The sequence below is a fragment of the Pteropus alecto genome, unplaced genomic scaffold, assembly GCF_000325575.1.
Source record: "Pteropus alecto unplaced genomic scaffold, ASM32557v1 scaffold24, whole genome shotgun sequence".
NCBI classification, from domain to species: domain Eukaryota; kingdom Metazoa; phylum Chordata; class Mammalia; order Chiroptera; family Pteropodidae; genus Pteropus; species Pteropus alecto.
The window spans coordinates 5,672,737-5,681,608 of NW_006439192.1; the positions used below are offsets into that span (position 1 = coordinate 5,672,737).

At 37.5% G+C, this 8,872-nt stretch overlaps 1 pseudogene; it reads right to left on the reverse strand.

The window, feature by feature from the left end:
- Positions 1-7,610: 7,610 nt before the first annotated feature.
- LOC112483430 lies at positions 7,611-7,729 on the reverse strand (annotated as a pseudogene).
- Between the last annotated feature and the right edge of the window lie 1,143 nt (positions 7,730-8,872).

The window sequence follows — 8,872 nt, forward strand, 5'->3', positions numbered from 1 at the left end:
CTGAAAAGATATTTGCACACCAATGTTCATAGCAGCATTATTCACAGTGGCCAGGACATGGAAGCAACTGAAGTGTCCTATGATAGATATTGGCTAAAGAAGCTGTGGTACATATATACAATGGAATATTATTCAGCCATAAGAAGAGATGAAATACTGCCATTTGCGACAACATGGATGGACCTTGAGATAATCATGCTAAAGTGAGAAAAGCCAGATTGAAAAAGTAGAAAATCACATGATATTACTTATATGTGGGATATAAACTTAAAAGCAACAAATGAACAGAATAAACCGAGACTCATGGACATGGACAATGGACTAGTGGTTACCAGAGGGTAGCGGGTGAAGGAGAAGAGGGGAGGTAGACAAGGTAAAGGGGTTAAATAAAGGGGGTGTGGGGGAGGGTGAAGTGGGTAAAGCGGACCAAATATATAGCAGCTGAAGGAAACTGGAATTTGGGTGGTAATCACAGAATAGAATATATAGAAGTCAAATTGTAATGTACACCTAAAAATTACATAATTATATTAACCAATGTTACCCCAATAAATTTAATAAAAAAAAAATAACATTTTCACTTCATGGATAGTGTGAGTACTTTATAATAAAATAACCCTTAAATTTTCTCCTGTCCCTTTTATTATTACTGCCATTTATTTCACTTACATATAAATATACATAGGCATATATACATATATGTGTACACATCATATATACTTATAGATACATACATAAGATATGTACATTATTGCTATTATTTTGAACAAACTATTATACATTAGATCAATTATGAATAAGAAAAATAAAAGTTTTTATTTCACCTTCACTTATTACCTCTTTAATGCTCCTTTCTTTATGAAAATTCAAGTTTTTGACCTAGCTTATTTTCTTTCTGACTGAAGAATTTTTTGGGAGAATGGTTTGGGAGATTTTGTTGATATATGCTCTAACCCAGAGATTCTTTTCTCAGTCTTCTTCAGTTTAATAATAAGCCCATCAAAGGCATTCTTTATTTCTTTTGCAGTGTTTTATAGCTACACCATTTCTTTTTAGTATTTTTTCTTAGGATTTCTAGCTCTCTGCTTCATTGTCCATCTGTTTTTTATGCTATCTACTTTACCCATTAGAGTTTTAGCATATTTATCATAGTTATTCCAGTCTGATAGTTTCAACATTCCTGGTTTTCATACTTGTTCTGCGTCTTTAAATTGTGGTTTTGCCTATTGGTATGCCTTATAGTATTTCTTGATTGCTGGACATGATATACCATATAAAAGGAACTGTTGTAAATAGACATTTAGTAATTTGGTAGGGATGTGGCAGGGAGGGAGAACACTCTCTAGGGCTATGTTTAGGTCTCAGCCTTTTAGTGAGTCTATGCCTGTGAACTGTGAATTTCAGACAAGTATAAAAAAATACCTTTAGGTAGGACAGGAGGGCTAGAGTGAGCTGGAGTTGGGAAGGCTAGAGGAGGCTGGCTTTGGGTATTTTCCTTCCCCAGGTCAGTTAGACTCTAATAATACTCCAGTAAGTTTGGCTCTGGTTAGCTAGTTTTCCCTGAGGGAAAACTTTATTAAGAAGAACAGAGTACTCTGCCGTATTTCACAATGGTTTTTCTCCTTCCCCTGCCAGAAGCATGAGGGAATTTTTCTCTTATATTTGCTGTGGAAATCTGGTCGAGTTTCTAAAATCTGGTCGAGTTTCTAAAAATAAATCTTATAATTTTGTAGGGACCCTCCTCTAGAACTAGGTCCCCCTGGAAATTTTAATTCTCAGAGGTTTCCACAATGAGCCTCTAGCGATTTGTCAATTACCATTTATGTTTTCCTACCATGGCACTGGTTCCTACAGTCTTTTCCGCTGGTGAATCTCTGTTCCAGTAAGACATAATTCCCAGTATTTGCTTGTTTATCTCTCCAATCTTGTGGGCAGTAGTTTGCCCTGTTTTTGTCTCTTTCTTGTGGATCCAAGAAGAGTTGTTAATTTTCCAGTATGTTCGGCTTTTTACTTTTTAGGGCAGTGTGGTGACTTCCAAGCTCTTTACACTCGAAACCCCAAACCAGAAGTCCTTCTTAAAGTCCATTTTCTTATAAATGTAAAAAGACATTTTTAAAAATGTGAGTTGAGTTCTTCTACTCTGCTCTATGTGGAATGTGCAACTACTCAGCAGGGAGATTGTAGGTGTCTGAAGCCTAGAACAACTAGGTCATTGCTATAGTTCACTTTCTCCCATGACTGGCATTGTATGCTGCTGTAATACTCTGAAGGCTGGGGAGCCTTGACACTACAGCACTCCTCAGATATTCGGCATGAGTTAAATGGAAGATAGGCACTGAGAAGACAAAGAGGCTTTTGATTTCTTCCATATTAACTATTGGATTTGCCATTAGATCCTTCTCAATGAAGGTTATAAATTCTAGGTGGGCATTTTCTGTATTAGAGATTCAAGTCTGTTTGTGCTGGTAATCTACCTCATTAATGGGATTTATTTCTTATTTTGTCTGAATATTTGTGCAGAAGTTTAGTATTGGGAAGTCCTGCACACTTGAGGAGAGTCATGGAAGCTCTAGAGAGCCTATCTGCAGTTTGATGGAAGTAGTGTAGAGAATAACATGAAGGCAGTGGGGCTGAGAAGTTGCTCAACCTTCTGGCATTATCTTTATGCCTTTCAAAGAGCTGGTGAACTCATCTAGCATTTGCTCAACTGATCTGTGTTGTCCCAAAATCTCCATCTTCTCCACTTAGAGACAAAATGTGTCTCCCTTTATAGCTTTTTCTGACATTTTCCTGTCATACATTTGCCACGCTAGTCAGACATGCAGACAGGAGCCATTGACAGAACAAGGGTGACATTTCAAAGAAAAAATGATGATAGGATGCCTAACAGTACACTCCAGAAATAAGCACCTTTGAGAGGTACAGTGAAAATTTCAGAGCATCAGCCTGGTATTTCACCGTGTAGCGCTATCTATTGATTCCTTTCATGTAACTCGACATGAGTTAAATTATGTAGAGTTTGCAAATGCCAAATCACAGAAAGGTGAGTTTAAAATTCTTATTTTACAGTTCAGAATTAGTCTGGACACTTCTCATCAAGAAGGACACTTGTTTCACTTGAATTTTTGGCACAAATATTGCTCTTTATGAACAAATTGCAGCTGGAAAAATGTTTCTCACAGATAGAAGGAAGGTATCGCTTTTACATTCTCAATAGATAAATGAATATGTATTTTTGATAGCCGCTTTAGAAATGTCTTCTTTGCAGTCTGTTAGAAACTATAGTTACAACAATTTGAAACTGGCCTTAAGTACCAAGAAATTGCTTGCTATTCCTATAATATAGAATTGATTAGGAAAGTAAGATACTAGTGGCTTGATTGCCAGTTTGAGAGATATGCAAGAGTATGATTGAAGTTGATGAGGGGAGAGCTTACCCTTTTGGCTGTTTTCTTCACAACCAGAGTGTAATTCTCATAGATGGGCTCCTACATGATGTTGACATATCCATTCAGAAGGGTCTTGTTTGCAGGAGCATTGTTAAACTTACTTTCTGACGAAATTGAATACACACACAACAGCAAATGTCACCTTGTTCATTTCCTTTTCAATGAGGTCTTGGAAGTTTTGGTTTCAATCATAAGTTAAATCAAACACATACTCTGGAAATTTTTCATCTTTCCTAAGACTTAATTCCTTAACCAGAAAAATGAGGAAAAGTAAATTAATCCACATGTCACATCATAAACCTCCTCTACTTGCATAACTGCCCCTCTCACAGTTAAAGGTGAAGGTCTGATAATTGCTCATAAACTCTGCAAGATCCAGTCCCACGTTATTTCTACTACACATCTCCTGCTAAACTCCCCCTCATTTCTTTTGCTCCAAACACATGAACTTTCTTCCTGTGTTTCAAATATGCCTGGCACATACTTCCTACAAGAATTTTGCTCTTACTGCCCCCTTTTCTTGGTAGGCTGTTGTTCCAAAAGTCCCTTGCTGAAATAGAGCTTTTTCACCCTATTTAAAACTGCAGGTCCTCTCCCGCTCTGAAACTTTCCCTTTGCATTCCTTGCTTTATTTTTCTTTGTGATACATACAGATCTTACATACTATACACTGTATGTGTATTTTGCTTATTTATCCACACACACAGATATGAAAAAACACAAGGACAAATAGTTTGACTTTATTATTCGCTACTGTACCTCAGAGCCAAGAATAGTGCTTGGCAGACAGTAGATGATTCATAAATATTTTTGAGTAAACATATAGTATTTTGGTGAGTTTTAGAGGTTCTTTAATTATTATTCAACAAGGAGAATATCATTTTAATTCCCATTTTATAGAAGATGAAAATGAGGTTTAAAAGCATTCAAATATGTAAGACCTGAGGCCATATGACTGGTGTGTGGTCAGCTAAGACATAGCTTTGACCTCTTTTGAATCCAGATTCCTTTTTATTGTTGTTGTTATACTGTTCTGCCTCTTACTTCCTCAAGAGGCTACTGTGAGAATTCAACTTAAAATTTTTTGAAATCTTTAAAAACTGTAATGCCCCATTTTTGTATAAGACATCCTAAACATTATTTTTGTATCTTTGTTTTTTGATGAGAACAAGAGCCAGGCTCTTTATTAGAATCAATTTATTTGTTCTCCACATTGATTTCTGACAAGCATCATCTCAAATACAATCCCCATCTCCACTGACTCATTAGGAGAAACAAACTCAAAATGGTATAAAATGAGAGAAGGGAGAAGATTATGATGGATGGTAAGGGAGGATGAGGAACCATATGAAAATTAAAGTGGCACTTCTTTAAGAAGTATCAGTTGTTATCTTCAGTAGCTGCCAGCACTTTAGCTGCCTCTCGGTTTGTGGTATATCTCTGCCCAAGTTTCAGTGACAGTAAGCAAATACCATGGTACCAAACATTGCCCATAGAGGGAATCAGTTCTACCTTCTCTTAGCTTCAATGCCTGAGTTGACTGCTTATGCCAGCTTGTGTCCTGCTTCACAATTCTGTTTCATGTCAGCATCAACTATAACTCTGGGAGTATCTATACTCGTGGGAAATAGAGAAATATTCAGTAATATCAGCATCAACTATAACTCTGGGAGTAATGCTCTATACTCGTGGGAAATAGAGAAATATTCAGTAATCAGTCACTCATTCTGTCAGTAGAGAATTCATTAATTGCCTATGGGATGAGAGCAAAGGCCAAAAACCATGCCAAACACCTGGAGTTGCAAGTAAATCAGCACACTTTACTATTGTGGAGCAGAATACATTTGGACATATAGCTCAAATTCTGAACCTAAGTCTATGTCTAGCCCATGGCAACCTTAGAAAAACCTTGGTACCCTTTTGATTTTCTCCAAAAAAAATTCACTAAAACATCTGAGTAAAAAATGCTGACTTGGGGATTCATAAAGGAACTGGAGGAAGGGTTTACATTAGATAGCAAGTAGCAGACAATGTGAAGACCTACTATAGATAATGCTGTTTTCCATAGTCTCTTTCGGGTCCTACCTCTACTGGTAGGGAGGCGGGGTTCTTTTTCCTCTACCCAATCCCCACACTTGATTGATTCCAGGTTTAGTATACAGTAGATGCTCAATAATGTTTACTGAATGGCTGATTTTTTTTGTAGTAAAATACACATAATATAAAACTTACTATCTTAAGTATTTTTAGGTGTACAGTTTAGTGGTATTAAGTTCATTCATATCATCATGCAACCATCGCGATCATCCATCTCCAGAACTCTTTTCCTCTTGCAAAACTGAACTCTGTACACATAAAACAATAACTCCCAATAACACCCCTCCCTCCAGCTTCTAGCAACGACCATTCTTTCTTTCTTTTTCTATTTTTTACTCTACACCTCAGCCATCGTCACCATTCTACTCACATATAAGTGAGATAAGGCACTATTTGTCTTTCTGTATTTGGTTTATTTCACTTAACATAATATTCTCCAGGTTCATCTATGTTGTCACAAATGGCAGAATTTTTTTTTAAGGCTGACTAGTATTCCTTTTTTTCTTTATTCATTCATATATCAATGGATACTTAGGTTGTTTCCATGTCTTGGCTATTGTAAATTATGCTGCAATGAACATACAAGTGCAGACATTTCTTTAAGATAGTGACTTTATTTCCTTTGGCTATTTACCCAAAAATTGGATTCTTGAATCATATGTTAATTTTATTTTTACTTTTCTGAGGAACCTACACACTGTTTTCTATAATGACTATATTAATTTACAAATAATTACTTGGATGAATAAATAAATAAATGAATAAGTGATTTAAATATGAAAGTAATGTTATAAGCAAATCACTTTTTCTAAATTTCTTAAACTCTATATGATTCATTGAAAAAATTTTCCTATATGCAAAATTTAAGTCCTTAAAATGCTATAAGTAAGGCATTTTTAAATGACTGAAGAAATCTTATACTAAATTATTGAAAATTGAAAAATTAAGAATACTTTTATAAATAAATCAATAAATAATTAACACTGTTGGGGCAACTTAATCAGCTTTTGTAAATTTGGATTTCTGTATATTGAGTTTTTTTCAAAGTTAATATGCATATGATTCAAGATCTCACATCTCTTTTTCTGTTTGGAAGTTCAGATTTACAAAGCAGGAACAGATTTCCTTGTAAACATCCAGGAAGTACAAGCTACCAATATCTAACTGAAATATTCAGGGGGGAAAAGAGCCAAAATGTCACATGGGTGAGGAACAACTTTCAATGTCCTATCAAAGGAGCAGTTCAAGTTATGTATTGATCCCAACACAAGGAAAATATGTCTAGAAATTTAATTTGACATTTACAGTCAATAGCACTCACTTGTCAGTGGAGCAGAGGGTGAAAAAAAGATGGTTTTAAAATTACAGTCATGAGTTCATAATTACAATAATGAATACAAGTAATTTATTGAATTACTGTTTTCAGACTCTAAAGAAAATCAGCCTGCCACAGCACATTGCTAAGGAACACAGAGGCAGAATCTCAGTTTTTCTAGACTAGTTTTCATTAATTCATCTATGCCTCTCTCTTTATCCTATTATTTGGAATTATGTGCCTCACTTTCTGAGGTGTAGTTTTTGCCTACAAACTGACTACTGCATAATAAGCTAATGCAAAGATTAAGTTATTAAGGAATTTGACTATGATAAAAATGAAACTTTGCCTCTGTTCATTATCTCATCATTGTCCAAAAGTTTTACAGAAATTATATTTTGTGTTTTGATGGAGGAATGCTTTGGTGGAAGAATAAAAAACATTGTATGTAGTAGATACTTAAAGATCTGTATTGAATCAGCCAGGAGTCATTGGCATCAGTAGTGTCTACATAAAAGTCACAGGCCATACAAACTGAAAATAACAAATATGTTTTTAAAACAGAGAAACTGACTGCACAATTAATATACAATCATATGTACTTTGGGACTTCTTCCTCAACTTGGTGAGTTCCTTCTTTTCTCCCTGGAACACTTTCCTTTTCTTTTTTTTAGGTGAGGCAACCCTTAGTTGACCTCACAGATTGCAAGGACCTTGTCAGTTTACAATCCCTTATTTTTTATTTTTTACGCCTACAGCACTTGGTCTTCCTACGTGGTATCCCATCCAAGTACTAACCAGGCCCGACCCTGCTTAGTTTCCAAGATCAGACACGATCAGGCTTGTTCAGCGTGGCATTGCTGTAGACAACACTTTTCTTTTTCTACACCATTGCCTTGGTGACTTATCTGGTCTCATAGCTTAAAATGCTATATTCTTGCTGATGTGGTTATATCTCTGGCCATGAACCCTACCTCCAACTATAAGTGCTTCTTTCTAAGGAGCATCAAGATAGCAAGCTAGGTAAGCAGGGCTTGCCTCCTCTCAGGACTGCACTAAAATTACAACCAAATTACAAAACTATCAATGTGAGAACCACCTGAAATCTACCTGATCATAAGACATACATTTGAGGATATAAAGAAAAAGCCACATCAAGGCTGGTAGGATGGGCAGAGACATTAAACAGGCTGGTCCCACACCTGCACATGGTGGCTGAGCACTAGGAAGAAGAGTGTGGCTGCTGAGGCTCCTCGTAGGGGAGATAGCCCTAGCACCACACAGGGGCTCCCCAGCACAACATTCCAGCCCTTTGTAAGAGGAATTCTCATGAAATTTGACTGTAAAAATCAGTGAGGAGTCTGGCCTTCTGGGTGAGATGGAAAGAACCTGAAAACCCAGATGTCACTCTTAAAGGGCCCACACAGAGACTCACTTGCTTGTAGACACACACCCCGGGTGCTGGTGGAGGATTGGCAGCTTGGGAGGTACAAGAAACATACAGGGAAAGACTGAGTTGCATGGCTCTGGGGAGAGGGCTGAAGGGACAGCTGTCATTGCTTTTTTGTTGAGCCCTTCTTTGAGGCGGTCTACAGACAGGTGCCATCTTGCCTATGTTGAACACTTCTCCCACACAGCCAATACTGAAGCTGCATTGGCCTGATGAGATTGGCCCACCCCATCCCATGCCTCCCTGAAACCCTGCCCCACTCAACCTACAAATTGCCTGCAGGGGCCCATTGCTGGGCAGCTGCCCCAACCCTGCCCCTTCCCAGGGCCACTCATTTGTTGCAGGCAATGGACTTTGGCTAGCACGCTCCACACGTTTCAAGGAAGACATTTGGTGACGGGCCACTGGTGCCAGCAGGAGCTACAGTATCTCTTGGACAGATCGCAGGGGTCTGCCGGCCCAACGCAGACAGCAGCTGGCCTCGCTGTGATCTGTGACCTTTTCAGAAGCCCTTGGACTCAGCATTAGCAGCAATTCTGATGCTGTATTGGCCTAATGTGA